Source organism: Numida meleagris, chromosome 2 (genome assembly GCF_002078875.1).
Source record: "Numida meleagris isolate 19003 breed g44 Domestic line chromosome 2, NumMel1.0, whole genome shotgun sequence".
Taxonomy (NCBI): domain Eukaryota; kingdom Metazoa; phylum Chordata; class Aves; order Galliformes; family Numididae; genus Numida; species Numida meleagris.
In genome coordinates this window covers 110,000,820-110,016,695 of record NC_034410.1, presented here as the reverse complement: position 1 = coordinate 110,016,695, position 15,876 = coordinate 110,000,820, and the positions used below count along the sequence as shown (strand labels likewise).

At 38.6% G+C, this 15,876-nt stretch overlaps 1 long non-coding RNA gene across 2 annotated transcripts in view; it reads right to left on the bottom strand.

Moving 5' to 3' along the window:
• The window catches only part of LOC110394191, a 60,737-nt gene extending 45,064 nt beyond the window's left edge, over positions 1 to 15,673 (bottom strand). Inside the window, exons 1-2 of one of the 2 annotated variants that reach the window (XR_002435436.1) lie at positions 15,561 to 15,673; positions 13,773 to 13,888 (exon numbers count right to left, since the gene is read on the bottom strand). This is a non-coding gene — a long non-coding RNA (uncharacterized LOC110394191). The remainder of the gene's footprint in view (positions 1 to 13,772; positions 13,889 to 15,560) is intronic. The other variant, XR_002435437.1, reaches the window with a different exon arrangement.

Sequence of the window (15,876 nt, the reverse complement as noted above, 5' to 3'; positions counted from 1 at the left end):
TTGCTGAGAAATTCACTTTTCCCTTTCATGCACTCAGTGTTAGACTATGCACTACGTTTTGTTTCATTCTGAAAACAGCCCAGAAGGATCTATAATTTCAGCGCCAGAGCAGTCGTGACTGAGGCAAATTTTCTTACCCTGTTGTGAGGCAGCATTACTGCTTCCTGACAAATGCTGGATCCATGCAATATCCTGGTGATAACCAGGAGACAAATACATAGTCATGTCAAAGGCCACACTCAAGTTGTCAATCTACAAATAAAAGACAGCTTCGTCATTGGCATGAGTAAATATAAACTGTAAATGACAGAAATTTCTGCAACTTTAGGCATAAATTTTCTTTGTTTCTTTTCTTTCCTGACCTTTGGGTATATTTCAGTATCACACTCTAGCACTAATTACAGACTCACATCTGGACATATTATGCATACTCTGAGTCTCAGTGCATTTATGTTAACATTTTATTCTCTGAAATTACCAGCAGATTTAAATCCCATTGTTACACTGTAATTATTCCTCTGCTGTTTGTATAGACAGTCTTTTGTACAGCTTAGCAGCAGTAGGTTTTCATTTAAGCTGAGCAAGTAGAAATACTGGGGTGGAATAAAAATAAGTGGCCAAACAAGGTACTGCACTGCAGCAAAGCAAATATTGTTAATTAATATGTATTCCTAAAGTAATTAAGTTGTCTGATTTTAAAGCCATCAAAAGACCAATTTTAACTGTTTATTATGATTCCCTGAGACAAGTCATAAATTTTTGTCCAGCGGTTTCCAAACCTAGTCCAACAACTGCAAAATTAGATTCATACCAAACTGTTGGTGAGCAATCACTGCTAATATCAGGGGAAGCTGATAAACTGTGGAAACTGTAGCACAAGGCCTAAAGTTAGAAAAATCTCATTTCTATTTTTTCACTTAAATATGTATTTGAAGTTAAAACATCTTCTGTGCATCCTCTCTCAGGAAAGTATCTCTGCTCAGAACTGCATTTGAGCCTCTGTATGTACTCAAATAATGCTGATTTCTGCTTAGTCCTTATGTTAAAGTACTATTTCATCCTGGTTATGTAGGATTTCAGTTAGGACATCACTATATCCTCATCAGACTTGACAAATCACATATTTTCAATCCGTTTTTAGCAACCTGCACCCAAAGGAAAGTCTTTGCTCACATCTTTCCTTTGAAATAATGTTTGAAGTTGTGATATAGTCTCAGCAATAACTTTCTCAAAGACATTAGTTGATTGCCACTGGCAGGGAACAGCCATGCTTTGAAAGGCTTAATATATAACAAAAGCAGCTTATTGAAATGCTGGTGGATTTCCTATAATGTCTCACTTTCAGCGATCTGAACAGACCGCATGGATTTTTCCAGCCCTCAGATGGAGGCAGCCCCAGGCCTGAAGCCTGCAGCTGCGCACACTGGCTTGTGCAGAAACATTCTAGGTCCCTAGCAGTGTATTTATAACCAAGCTCTGTGTCTCAACACCAAAGCACCTCTCACCTCTTCAGGAACATTTGTTTTCTGGCCCTGTACCACACTGGGAGTAATTTACTGCTCCCCTCCCCAGCTCTGTGTTTGATTCACAGTGGGCTCCAGGATGGTGGCTGAGTTTGAGTTCAGGGCTGCTGGAGAATCCAGGCAAAGCATGGCAGATCCACTGTCCCTTTGTGAAGGTGGCGTGAAGGCTGTTCTGGTTTATGTTGTACTGGGACTTTTTTTACAGGATCAATATGCCAAACAGGAGAGACATAAACCCAGCCTTGAAATTAAAGGTAATATTTCTTTCTTTTGCATTGGGTAAGTCAAATTGAGCAAGGAGACTATTCCAGCATTAGTAGAAAGTAGTAGCAGCAGTATTATGAAAGTCAGATTTTATATGGTAACACACTAATGCAAATTATTCATTATCCTACATATTCATGGCAAGAATCTCCTCTTGACTATAAATTAATGAAGAACATAACCTACAGAAACCAGGAAAAAAGTGCATCATCTGTCAGTGTGTTGGTGTTCTGTTTAACTTCTCACCTGCTCATGTCAATACAGCACAAGCCAGTTGCCAAAATGTTTTGAACTTTTTTTTATATGCATGGGACAAAGAATGCTATGATTCTATAATTCTATTATAAAGCAAAAAATATCTTCAGATATCTTAAAAACTGCTATACTGAAGTGCATTCCTAAATTCACGTTCCTCTATTTAATGTTAATTTATAAGAATATTAACTTCAAATGCCAGCAAGCCCAATCTTAATAAGAGACTGTTCTCATAAGCAAACTGAAATACTAATATACAAATGGAAAATGGGAACACTATTTGTTATCCTCATACAAAGCATTTGCAGAAACAACTGTGGTGCACTGGAGGCTGATAATTTGAATTTTCTTTCATAAAACATTACAGATGATCTATATAATCTTGAAATAGAATTTTCCATTCATCCCTTGTCTCCAAGAACAGGAAAATATAAGTAGACAAATATAACAACTGAGGAATGCTTCACTGAATAGCCTACAGAAGACTATGTATGGAGATACAGCTGAAGCTATATTGTTTCCTATTACTATTGCATAATGATGAAGAAGTCCTCTGTATGCATGACTATTAATAAATGATACTGCAGAGTATGTTTAATTTCCTTCTCAGCCTGACAGAAAAATAAGACTGAAAATTAGAATTTTTTTACGCAATCATAATTTTCTGGTTAATTTCTAGCTATACAGATATTTAAAGGTTGGGTGTCACTCAGACCCTGCAGACTAGGAGGAAATAACTTGGGAAGAATTTTGCAAATTAAATTGCTGTGCAGTATGGCTGTAGTAATAATAAAAGGAGACTTATGTTTTCCCCTGTACTCTGGCATCAACCACTCCCTCTCAGTAGACTCCTGAATGCCATCCCTGGCACAACACCAAGGCTGAAAGAGCTATCCTTGCCTTCATTTTTAAGACCATCTCACATCTCCAGAGTTTCCAGTCACATCCAAGATTGAGACACTTTACTTCATGGCACATAACCAACAGCACCTGCACATGTAGCACACCAACGACCATCATTTGTCTCCTCTATCCATGCCATTGAAATCTACCACCAAAATAACAGCTACCAGCTGAATAAATAACACTAAGATCTACTAGCACTTCTTAACTCAGGAGTGGATATAAACCTTGTCCATATAGCTGAGACCATCACCTTTGCTCTTTGCTCTGCCAGTGCTCCTGCATCTCACCTCACACAGGGACAGTTTTTGGAACAAATGCTCAAACATAATGCAAGCTGCACTAGGGCAAGCTATTTGAAATACTCTTAGTTCCATCATAGTGTTTTCACTGCTTGGTAGCAATGGAGAGAGCTGGTCTTTTGGAAGGAGAAGAGGCAAGGAAGAGCCTTGACATGTCAGAACCTGGCCACATAGGCTATGCTAAATTGTGTTGTCAAACATGAAATTTCCATCTATCAAATTCATCTTGGTTCATCTGTATATTGGCAATGGTAATGAACCTACTGTCCATCATCTGAGTTGCTCTCACAACACAAGTAGCAGGTGTTGTAGCACCTCCTTTATATGGAATCCTCATCTTGCATGATGCTTGACTGAGTGAGCTGAACAGAAGCAGTTTAGCCACATGACTGATGTTCTCCTGACTGATGTTCTCCTGTTTCTTCTCTAGTCCCAGTGACGTTGATATGATAGTCAGTAGGATGCAGCAGAAGCACGTATGTATGCTCCCAAAACCTTCATAGGGAATCACTTCTCACAAAAGTTCCGTAGAAAGTAGCATTTGCATTGAGAGAAGTTTACAGGAGCCTGGTGCCCTCTGTAATTTGGATCTCAAGGTTTTATAGAAGTATCTGCTTTAGAGAAATATGAAAAAACAATCTGTAGGAAACCAAGTCTTATCATATGTTATTTGGTACTTTTGATTGGTCTGTCATTTGGGATGTTTACATTAATTACCCTCAAAGACCTGTTTTGTTAAGCAGCCTTTTTAGAAAATCAAAATAATCAATGCTCATATAAAATGATTGAAGCAGAACTGGAGAGGCTGAATGTTATTTTATAAAGTATTATGTGTTCTTCCTTTTCACACCAGCTATAAATTCTTTATAGCCTTTTTTTTTTTTTTAAAAAAAGACTTTTTTATTACTCCAAAGCAACTTACTCTTCCATTATTTTTCTTTCAGCCTGCTTCTCAAAGGAGAGACATGCAATTTGCCTGGCTCCTTCCTACAGCTACTCCCTGAAATCTTCTTTATCTGCTGCACTGTGTACACATTCCTTCTTGTATTAGGCCATTTGCTTTTTTCTGTAGCTGAACTTCCTTCAATCCAGGCTTCCAATAGAGCTGTCTTCCTCTGGCTGAAATATCTGCCTAAGTGAGACATAAGTGAGATTGTTGGGGCTCAAAAAGAGCAGCTACTCTGGATCAGCTGAGCTGATAATAGCACTCAGTGCAGGACACAATTGAAAGGATTCAGCTAAATCATACCCAAGTGTTTTTGCTGAGTATGATGAAGAGTACAGCATGACTTCTGCAGCCTGACTGCAAAATGAAAACTTTATGAATTGCTATACAGGGTCTGTGTGCTCAAACTTTTAAAGAGCTCTATTGTTTATCTTGAAACTCTTGAGCAATGGCTTAATTACTGCCTTAGAATAACAGAGAAATCTGATAATAGAGGCATCTATTATCTAGTAGAACAAGAAGTGATGACTTCCAACTATGCTTTTAGTCTATTATTAGGAATATGGTGAATCGTCAGTGGTAACAAAGAGAAAGCAGAAGTATTTGCTGAATGTTTTTGGTGATAGGTGAACTGCAGATCATGAATTCCTCTCCTTTGATGATAGCGATATCAATCAAATATTAAATTAAATCCAAAACAATACATGTTTAAACAGTAGATAAAAACAATTTGCATTTAGGAGCTTAAAAAAATGCTCAATAACTAAGTCATTGTAATTGAATTAAAATTTACTTCATAAATTTAAAATACTATATTGCTACAAAATTTAAAAGTTAATCAACAATCCAGTCAATTCCAGACTTGTCAATCTGACACCTATCTGAAACAGATAAAGAAAAAAACACTGTCAAACATAAAAAAAAGATTAGAGCAAATAACAAATCTTCCAAAAATCGATCTCACCAGCCCATGCTGACATCACTTTTACAAGTTCAATGCGATACAACAAGAGAGAGTTGCCTCAAGTTGCACAGAGGAGGTTCAGGTTGGATATTAAGAAAAATTTCTTCTCAGAAAGAGAGGTAAGGCCCTGGTACAGGCTGCCCAGGGAGGTGGTGGAGTCATTGTCCCTGGAAGTGTTCAAGAAATGTGGAGACGTGGCACTGAGGGACATGGTTATTGGGCATGGTGGTGGTGGGCTGACTGTTGGGCTTGGTGATCTTAGAGGTCTTTTCCGACCTTAATGATTCTATGATTCTGCAGTTCTAATGGATACAAATGAAACATATAATATCCTTAGTACTGTGAAAGGCATTTTAATAGGTGTAAAAAGATGTCTTGATCAGTAGAACAAAAAACGTTTCAGACATAAAATCAAGATTCAGTTTTATCTGAATACTATCAAAACGCATTTGAAAGCATGACCTCAGAGCTCTTAGTGAAATAAAACAGCATCACAATTTATTAACAGGAATATATGTTATGTTTGTTATGTTATGTTTTATGTAATGTAAGAAAGTCAAGGAGGAAGAAGAGATTATTTTCTTACAAACTAAAATTCTTATTCTGTTTGGAGGAGAGCGTTGTGGGAGTTCTATGTTATTAGAAAGTAAGCAGAGATGCTACTTCGAGTACCACGTAGATAACTTAGCTTTACTTTTGAATTAATGCGTAGAACCTTCTTAATACTTCTAGCTCCTTTCAAAAGCTTTACAGCTGTACCAGTTTTTATATTCAAAGTGTTGATATGCTAAACAATTACAGTCACATCCTAGCTGATAATAGTAAAAGGTAGTACATGCAAGTATCTAAAACAGCCTATGTGTGGACTAATCGCATGAATATAGCAGGCACATATTATTCTGCTCAAGGAAACAGAAAATTTCATTGCTAATTGTTCATAAAATGTTTACTTATCTGGAATTTACAGTTCTTTAAGTGACACTTCCACACAGAAAAAGGCTAAGCTCTCTCTAAATCACATGGTATTTATAATTAGTTCGCACATATCAATTAATTTGTCAGAGAATTTCTTTCCCTTCACATTTTTTGGCATAACAACTTGTCTGCACAAACTTGTTTTCAGTCTTCTGTTCTAAAAAAGTGGTTCTAAAGAGATGTGTAAATAAATTATTAAAAAAAATCTACACTATATTCACTAACACCGAGCCAACCTTGCTAATAGCAGTCTGAACAGAGAAAACCTAGCATGAAGTCTATTACCCTGAATTTTGAATATGTGATAAAATGCCTGAAACACAGCTGTACTTCTCATAACACATACAATTCTGCTGCAATAAGCACTTGTATAGTAAACATGAACCAGGAGAAAATGACATCCCACCCAAAACCATTTTACATCATACCATAACTGGTAAAGCCAAGGAGCGGGAAGGAGGTGAAGAGAAATGCACATCAGATTAATGTCACTAAGAAAAACTTCAAACCAGTTTCAGAGCAAGAAACCAGAGCTTCCCTGACCACAACCAATCTTTATGTGTTTAACTTGTTCCAGTGAATCTATGTAGGCATACGTGCAAGACATATGCATTGGTAGTGGTTTTTCCCCATTTCCACACAGCAGAAATCCCCCACACTTCATGTTTTTCTCAGCAGCACAGTTGCCTCAGCAATGCAACACAGGAAATTGACAAAATTCAGTGAAGTTGGCCTCTTCTCCCAGGTAGCAGTGATAGGACAAGAAGTAATGGCTTTAAGTTGTGCCAGGGAAGGTTCAGGTTGGATTAGGAAAATTTTCTCCCCAGAAAGAGTGGTGAGGCACTGGAACAGGCTGCCCAGGGAGCTGGTGGAGTCACTGTCCCTGGAGATGTTCAAGAACCATGGAGATGTGGCACCAAGGGACACAGTTACTAGGCATGGTGGGGATGGCCTTATGGTTTGACTAGATGAACTTAGAGGTCTTTTCCAACCTTAGTGATTCTATGATTCTAAGAAAGTGCCGTTTTCCACAAGGAAAATCTTTGAATGAGCTTCCTTTGGGGAGGAAGGTGGTGTCTTGTGAAACAGGAATTAAACAGAACAACAAAATGGGGTAATCACTACGAGCCAGGAGAAGATTTGAGATTATAGGCTCAGCCAGCCTGCATACAGGATGCTGAAGGAGTGCAACCAGGCAGGGCTGGAACACTGTGGGGCACAGTGGTGCTCACAGAAAGGAGATAGCTTATACAGTACCTATACAAATAACCCAAATCTGTCTATCTCATAAGCAATGATTTTCAAAGATGGGGAGTTCAGTGAAAAGCTGCACTTTTTGCAGGAGAAAGACTCCTTATCCTGGGACAGGTGTGACTGTGTGTTAGGTCTTTGTACAGAGAGCAAGAAATCTGACTTTCCCAGAAGCATGTGAGCTGCTGGTAGCTGGAGGCAAGCCATGGCACCACTAATGCAGGTGGCCCATTCTTCCAATGTGTTTTTTTGGTGTTTTGTTTGTTTTTGCAAATGCTTGCTCTTGGCATACATTATTTTGAACTTCAGCCCATACTTACCATACTAAACTCCTTAGATCACTAACAGCTCTGCTGAAGCTACTGGGAATTGTAGCAGTGCTGGCCCTGTTCTGGCTGCCTGTCCTGCACCATGAGCTGTGCTAGCACAAGTACACTGTCTTCTGCAGAAGATGCTGTTCTAGCATGAATGCAGACCTCTGTCACACTCCATTCCCTCTCCTACACAGGCAGCGAGCACTGCTGAAAGAGTGGGGAAGGTGACTGGCATGGCAGTGACCTCATCTATATCTCAAGGCAGCATTCCGCAGTTCCTTTGACAGACATTTTATTCCCTGTATCCTTCTGGACATTCCAGAGAAGATCAGCTCTTTTTTTATTAAGGCAGATTACAGGCTGAGAACTGAAGGATTTAGGAGGACAGGGAATGTGATAAACCCTGTATAAATTACTTTAAAATTATCATTTAGTATGATGCACTATAGGCTTTGTCTCTCCTTTTCTTATCCTTTCCCACTTATTTTTGTAACACTTGCTAATTGTCTAAATGAGGGAAGACAAAGTATTGATTTGTGTTTTTCAATCTGCCTACATAATACATGTTCACAGGGTTTTATTTTTAAACTTTAACAATAGAAAAACAGATGGTGTGAGTTATTCTGTGCTATATCAGTATTCTCAAATGGTATGCATGCTAGCCTTAACATAATTGCATAGAATGGCAGGGAGAAGAGAGGGAATATCATGGCAGCTGTGTTGGTATTTTCATTAATGGCATAGTGGCCATTTCTGAACTCACAGAACCAGAGAGTCATAGAAAGAATCACAGAATTGTGGTGGTTGCTCACAGCCTCATGCAATCAAGTCTTGAATATCTCCAAGGATGGAGATGTCACAGGTTCTCTAGATCACCCATTACAGTGTTTGGCCATCCTCATATTGATATACTTTCCTAATATCTAATGGTAATTTCTGTCATTAGAGCCTCTGTCTGTTTCTTTTCACCCTGCCACTGTGCGCCAACAGCAGTCTAGCTCTGCCCTCTCTACAACCACCCACTACAGAGCAGCATAAACCTCAAAAGCATAATGTTAGTGGTTTACTCCTGCTGGACATCAACAAAACAGTGACACTTCTTGACATGTGGTGATTCTGCCTATGTGGGCTTTCAGCTACTGAACTTAGTAGGCATGGTTCCTTGTTGTCTGGGACTAAGTTAATCCTTTATGCTTCATGCAAGAGACAATATTAGCTTAATCAAACAGAAGTCCATCTAGTGTGCTTAAAAATTGTAGGTACCTTCCTTAGTAATGTGCCTCGAATTCGGGAAAGGTGGGCTTATGAGCACAGAGAAGAGATTGCTACAAGAGCCCACATGAACCAGATTACCAGCCTGAACAAGGGATTTCTTCTATGTGCAGTTCATTTCAAATTTGTTTTCTGTATAAATCTGATGTAGACTTGGCCATGACCAACCACAGGCTGTATTCCCTTGGAAAGCATAGAACATGTTGCTCCAAGTTTGTAACATTAAGTATAAATTTACTTAAGTACAAAGGTAAAATTATTAACTTAAAGGGAAATACGATTTATACTTGGTGACTTTTTTTGTTCTCTTTCCTGTCACTGGACAGATATTGTTTGCTCTTAATATTAATGCTGTCTCATGACAGTACATCAGTGATCTTAAAATGATTGCGATTCCTGAGGCATTGTACAAAACATTTAAGGATAGAGGTAGATACGTAGCATATTAGTACTCACAATTTCCATTTAAAAAGAGACTGCCTGTAAAGCTATATTAATTTTTATTCAAAATCCACTATAGTAAAACTATGTAGTTTTAATTCTTTTAACTCATGAGTACAAATAATTCATCCTCATATTCTCATAAGGCATCTCTGCCACTCATTTCCTCTGTTTGTATTCCATAGCATGTTTTGTATTATCTCTTGCTTCTCCCTCGCAATCTGTTTCATTTATCCTTAAGTGCATCCAAATACTTGATCACAAAACTCAAATATCAGCTCTGCCAATTAGAGAGAAACAACTTTGATGTGCTTGATTGCAGATTGAACAATTATAGACTACAATATTTACAAGAAAGAATTTCAAGGAGAAACAACCAAGATAATCTTTTGGATGTGAAGTCAGATAAATATAAAGGCAACTGAAATAAAATAAATATATGTACTGAAAAAGAACAAGATTGATAGGTAGGAAAAAATGCTGAAAGTAATTAGTATTTAATTCAGATAAGTTCCTCCTAATGAATATTTACATAGAAAGTTGAAATATAATTCCAAATAGCAAAATTGTCAGTGACAATGATCTTGCATTATAATCCTCTGTATGTGTCAAAATAAATGATTTGGATACTAGGATTTGGAAAAGGAGATTTCAACAGATAACAAAATTAAGCAACAAATCAATCTATGATATTGAACAGATTTTTTTAATTAAAATTTCGATACATCCTTTCTCAAGATAAAGAAATCAAAAAATACACTTACTGAATATTTTAAGAAACAGAGCCAGAATAATTTTATATCCTCAGTGTGCTGAGGGAACTGGGATTATTTAGTCTGAGGGAGAAGAGGCTCAGGGGAGACCTTATCTTTCTCTACATCTTCCTGAAGGGAGTTTGTGGCAAGGTGGGCTCTGGCCTCCTCTCCCATGTAAGTAGTGATAGGATGAGAGAGAATGGCCTCAAATCGTGGCAGGGGAGATTCATGTAGGACATTCAGAAAAACATCTTCTCCGGAAGAACGGTCAGGCTCTGGAACAGGCTGCCCAGGGAGGTGATGGAGTCACCATCCCCGGAGGTGTTCAAGAAATATTTAAATGTTGTACTAAGGGACATAGTTTAGTGAGACATATTGATGATAAGTGAACAGCTGGACTGAAGAATCTTGGAGAACTTTTCCAATCTTGGTGATTCTATCATCCAAGACTCTTGGAGTTTTTTTGTTCAGTTTTTATACTGTTTTTATGCTCCAGGTGCCCTTACTTGCCTTCTTTCCTTTTTGACCAAAGCTAACATGAGATATGTGGTGAATTCAAGGAAAGAAAGAAGTTAGAAACAGAGGTGTGAAATGATAAGAGATTTACATATAAATGGATAGGAAAAGTGAGGAGTGTTTATTCTGTGGAGGGGAGAGAGGGCATCACAGCAAAAAGAGTCATAGCAAGGAAAAAAGGGTATATCCTGAGAAAAACAGACCATGGATTTTTATCCTACTCCCAAGACAACCCATTAAAATTCTGTGGTAAAGTACATCATATATAGTGTATTGACACATTTTAACTGGAGTCAGAAAGGCTCTTCTTCATTTGTAATGATAAATTGTCCAAATTCTCATTTTATGACAAACTAAATTCATCTAATCTTGAAAACTAACAGTTCTGGATGCAGATTTGGACTGGCAATCTCTCAGATACTATAAGCAAAGGCCACTAATTGTGGTTGAATGCTTGGCAAATGCTAGACAACAGAAACCAACTGACTAGAAAGCCTTCTGTTGGCCCAGTCACAGCTACTCATTTTGACAGATGCAAATACTGTGTTTTTAGTGAAACCTAGTGACATATTCAATTCTGAAAACTGCCAGAGGCAGATCTGACAGACTGGGACAGATCACTCAACTTCCAGCCTTCTGTGACACCTCTGAGTGAAAAACACAACATGTGGGCAAGGTATGAGCACATTTGAAGGAAAAATTCAAGGCAAACTAATTAGTGGGTTTTTTTTTAATTTCTGACTTTTTACATCCTAAGTATTCTAAAAGTCAGACTCCTTACATAATGTTTAAAAAAAAAGTCTCATCTCCCACCTCAAATCTTGATTTCCTAAGCTGTCAATTTGTCATGTGCTTTGTGGTCACAGTGACATTTCACAGCTTTTGGGCAGAGACTAATTTGATTTGTGTTATAAACAGGGAATCATTTTGTGATGTCAGCAGAATGACAGTAAGGCGACACAAGTGATCGGAACCAGGTCCTCCATCTGTAAGGATTATTTGACTTGATGATGATAACCAGATAAGACATACTCATTCCCAGAAGTATTTTTTTTTTTTATGAACTGTCAAATTAGTTAAAAGCAGAATCTAGACACTAAAATTAACAAATTTTCTTCATCCTAGCTTTCTTGCTCAGCAAATAAATATTTTAATGAGAACCTTTAAAAATGTAAAGCCTTTTGTGTAGTTAAAGAAAATTCACTTTACCCATCATAATGGAGTACATTACAAATTCAACCCATTTGAGATCTAAATAAGTGCTCTGTTATTATGCCTTTTTCAGTACTTTATTTCTCACAAGTGTTACACAAACACTTTTTGCTTTACAATCATAGGTCACCACCAGATGACCACTGCAGAAGTATCTCTCACTCTTACTTCCACTGCTCCTCCCATTCTCCCTGCTCACTTGGCCGCTACCGCTCCCTTAGTTCACCCCAGTTAACACTGTGATATTCCTGAAGTGATTTGGTGAAGGCTGGAAGAACATTTTCGAACAACACACAGAGATGATGTAAAGAAAGTAGTTGATTCCAGATTGAAGATAAGGAGCACTCACCTCCCTTCTCCTGTTGACTGAAATGAAGGTGGATACTTGACCATAAAGATGGGATGCATTATCTTAAACAACATGAGCCATTTTCATCTCAGCAATTTGACTAAAAGCCTCAAGAAAGTGTTTCCTCCAGACTGGGATACAGAAACATTGCCCAAGGTACCGTGACAAATTTTAAAAATGCAGCTATGTACTACTTCTCCTGTTTCTTATTCTTTCAATGTAGAGTATCATGTCTTTCACAAAGAGCTGCAGGACATAGGAACAAATCCTTCATGGTGAATTGACACAAATGAAGGCTAAAGGGGAAGCAAGAACCTTTTTGAAAGAGTTTTTCCAACCAAAACCAGGTTGAAGAAACGGCTCTCTATAGAAAGTCATTTTACACAAATCCACTTGAGACATGCACCTGTCAGCCACTCCTTGGTGGAAAGCCAAACTTCTCCAAACCTCTTCTTCCCTACTGTTTGCAGTAGAAATGGTGATTTATGAACAGATGTTTTTGGAAGGCACAGAAGTGAATTATGTTGTGATTCTCACTTCCATGAGTTGACTCTCACATGGCCCCTAAGGGAACTCAGGCACAGAGCTGGGCCAAGAAGATGAGAACCCAGCAGGTTGTGCAGAGGACTCATCAGAGAAGCAACATGGGCAACTGTGCTTGAGGGTCTTGCGTTTTTAAGGGGACATTACACTAATGTTATTTGAATGGCCTGAGAGTGAAGTAGGCAGCTGCAACACATCTATGTAAAACACTAGGCAGATGACATCTGAAAGGCAGATTATATTAATACTTTTACAAGTAATATTTTCAAGATTATTCTAATATTATTATTTTTCCTTTTTTCTCCCCAGAAGTTATAGTATCTGTCTGTATATGTGAACATCTCTTCTAACAGAAGGGGAATAAGACTATTCAGTACATAAAACAACATCCTGTCTCATCCTAGTTTCTGTCATTCCTTCTGTGGTGCCTCTAATAATCTCATGTTACCGAACTCCGGCAACCCCATTCGTATTACCCTTGCACGCAGAGAACCAAAACCTGGTCCCAGCCAGTCACTGCACGTACGCATCAATATGATGAGCAGCAAAATGGCGCTTATTGGTAAAAGTTACAGAACTATATAGTATTTCTTATCTTTTACTAGACTGTTACAGAAGCTCACGCAGGCTACTGGCCAATCATATTGAATATCGCGCTCTGTCCACTCGCTTCCAAAAACCCATATACGGAGTAGTCATGCAGTTTGTTATCAAGGCAAAAGGTACAGCCTCTTAATCCTACATCACGGGTTCAACTAAGTAGGTCAACCAATAGGAAAATGCCATGGGGAAGGGCCTTTCACGTTACATTCCGAGTGCCCCGCTTTTCGCCTATTACAGCCATCTCACTTACTCTTTCCTCTCAGGGAGGAAGATGAGATTAAATCCTTTATTATTTAATACTCCAAATCTCTTTTTTTCCCATCTTTTTAAAGATTAAAAGCACTAAGAATTGAATACTTTCTGAAAAATTTATCATAAACTTACTAGATTTCCAATAGGGAAGGCCATAACACGATGCAGCAAAATGAGAGCTTGGTCCACAAAGCCCAAGTGTTTCCTCAGACATATTCCATAGACTCCAAACTCAGTATTTGTGTTGTCTGCAGGGGAGCATTTACAACCAGGTGTTAATTTAGTTGATGACACAGGGGGCAGGGAGAGCATATTTCCAATCCAATTAAAACAATCCAAACCTGTGTTTTGTTAAGGCAGCAATTAAGGTTTGCATAACTAGGCTGTATTCTTAGTTTCAAAAGAGAATGTCACTGCTCCTTTTGTACTCTTCTGAGGTCACCAAGAGATTGTGTTGCTTGGCAAAGTCTGAATATGAATAAGCAGCGCAGCTCAAAGTATAATGGCTCAGTCCCATTGTGATCATAGGTTCATTTTTCATGCAGACTCAGATGTTCTTATTGATATTTGTGTGAGAGGGAGCGAACACTATGTGAGAATGCAAAAGCCATTCATAAACACTTTCCTGTACAGCGAAAGGTCCTGAACATCACCTCTTTAAGATGGCTCAGCATATAAAAACAAGGCTGTGATTGAGGGGTTAGGAAAGCAGACTTCTCGTGTATGTAAAGCTGTTATTAGTGAAAGCATAGTATGGGCACACGCTGACCAGCCTAGCATGTCTTTTTGCTGTTTTTCTATTACCTTTCAAATAATTCCTCATGCTTTATATAATTTTGTAACTGCTGCTCACCAGTATCAATGCTTTCACAGAATTTTCTCCCAGGTTTCATTTTCAGAGACAGCTTAAAACCCACCACTGTATTAGTGGAGTTGAGTGTTTTGCTTCCCATGTTTGTTACTTTATTATTTTTCCACAGTGAAATTCACTTTACCTACTTAGTCACTCATTGTTCTTAAATACATCTGCAATTACGGAGTCTGCTCCAGTCTACCTGGAATAGTTTCACAACATGACAAAGTTGGCCATCTCACTATTTGTTCCTTTTCCAGCCCGTTAAAGAATATAATGAAAAATAAATGGATGTATTGGCAGTGTAAAAAAAAAAAAAAAAAAGCCAACAGTGGAGGCCAGTGTGCACATATGGCTGTCTCCACATAGCTGTGCTACAGGAGTTATCTAAACAACAGGATACGACCTTCAGGAAAAAGCAAGAAAAACTGTCAGGCTACAAGAACTAGAATTAAGAGAAAATATTTCAGTTTCTCTTGTGATAAATCAAACACCTCTAATAATCTTTGAAAGGACACACATTTTCAAGAGTTCAAGAACACAGAGTGACTACAAACACCTCAAGTACTGTGTTCAGTTTTGGGCCCCTCACTACAAGAAAGATATCAAGGCTCTGGAGTGTGTCCAGAGAAGGGCCACAAAGCTGTTTGGGGTTTGGAGCACAAGTGTTACAGGGAGCAGCTGAGGGAGCCGGCATTGTTCCATCTGGGGAAGAGGAGGCCCAGAGGAGACCTTACCTCCCAACAACTACCTGAACTGAGATTGTAGCAAAGTGGAGGTCAGCCTCTGCTCCCAGGTAACAGTGACAGGACAAGACATAATGGCCTTAAATTGTACCAGGGGAGATTCAGGTTGGATGCTAGGAAAAATCTCAGAAAGAGTGGTGAGGCATTGGAATGGGCTGCCCAGGGAGGTGGTGAAGTCATTGTCCCCAGAAGTGTTCAAGAAACATGTAGAGGCGTGTTGGTCTTTGGAAACAGTGAAATTGCTTCTGGTAAGATCTTCCAGTGATAGCAAGTAAAGTGTTAGGAATATCAATAACCATATATAGGAAAAACTTGACTCACCTGACTGGTGATAGGGACTCTGGCTACAGAACACTCCAACACTCTTTCTCAGGAAATTGCCTTTGTCCAAAAAACAATTGCCCTTTGGAGGCTAGCCCTTAAATGAGCTTCTGATCACATGGGAAGCACAGGTGAATTGTTTGCACCTGTGCTTCCTGGGCCAGCTCCCTTCACCAGGTGCTCAATTATCAGTTCAGGCTGTGACATAACAGTTCGTCTACAATGTGACATTGAGGAATATGGTCTAAAGCAGTCCCAGGCATGGGCTGATGGTTGGACTAGATGATCTTATTGGTCTTTCCAACCTTAATGATTC